Source organism: Sinocyclocheilus anshuiensis, unplaced genomic scaffold (genome assembly GCF_001515605.1).
Source record: "Sinocyclocheilus anshuiensis isolate Anshui unplaced genomic scaffold, SAMN03320099.WGS_v1.1 scaffold747, whole genome shotgun sequence".
NCBI lineage: Eukaryota > Metazoa > Chordata > Actinopteri > Cypriniformes > Cyprinidae > Sinocyclocheilus > Sinocyclocheilus anshuiensis.
The window spans coordinates 230,651-231,309 of record NW_015548225.1 but is presented as its reverse complement, the minus strand read 5'-3'; positions in this window follow the sequence as shown (position 1 = coordinate 231,309).

The following is a 659-nucleotide window of genomic DNA, read 5'->3' as shown; positions in this document are numbered from 1 at the left end:
ACTTAACCTGGAGACGTTCCCCTTCAGGAACTCGAGCTGCGTCGAAACGCTACGGGAACGAGAATGCCAACGCCGCCAGACTTGCAAATCCCTGCCTAGTGTGGAAGAGCACAACTAAGGCGAGAGAAAAGGAAGCCAGGAGTGGCTAAAGTAGGCGGGCCCGCCGTCCTGAAGGCCAACTTCTGGAGGAGTGAGCCTTGACCCCCAAAGGAGAAGGGAGATCAGAGGACTCGAGCACCAACACATAGGGATCTCTTTGGCCTGTGAAGAAGTGTTTCAAAGCTAGAAACACAGCCAGCATCTCCAGTCAACTCATGCGCCACGTGAGATGGCGGCCACTCATGACCGCTCCCAACCGGTGAGAGATGCATCCGTCGCTAGTATACGCGGCGACCAGGAGCTCCCAGCACTGGGCCCTGAGATAAGAACCAAGGTTTCCTTCACATGTCTAAGACATGTAGGCACCGCCGCGTGACCTTGAGCGTGCAAAGTGGGTTTCCCCTCAGGGAACCCCTTGGTCTTAAGCCACCACTGTAGGGATCTCATGTACAGCAGGCCAAATGTAACCACGTTGGATGCGGCTGCCATCAGAACCAGCAGTCTGGAACTGCTTGACAGTGAGTGACCGGCCTTCTCTCACTCTCGCGACGAGGCTCTAC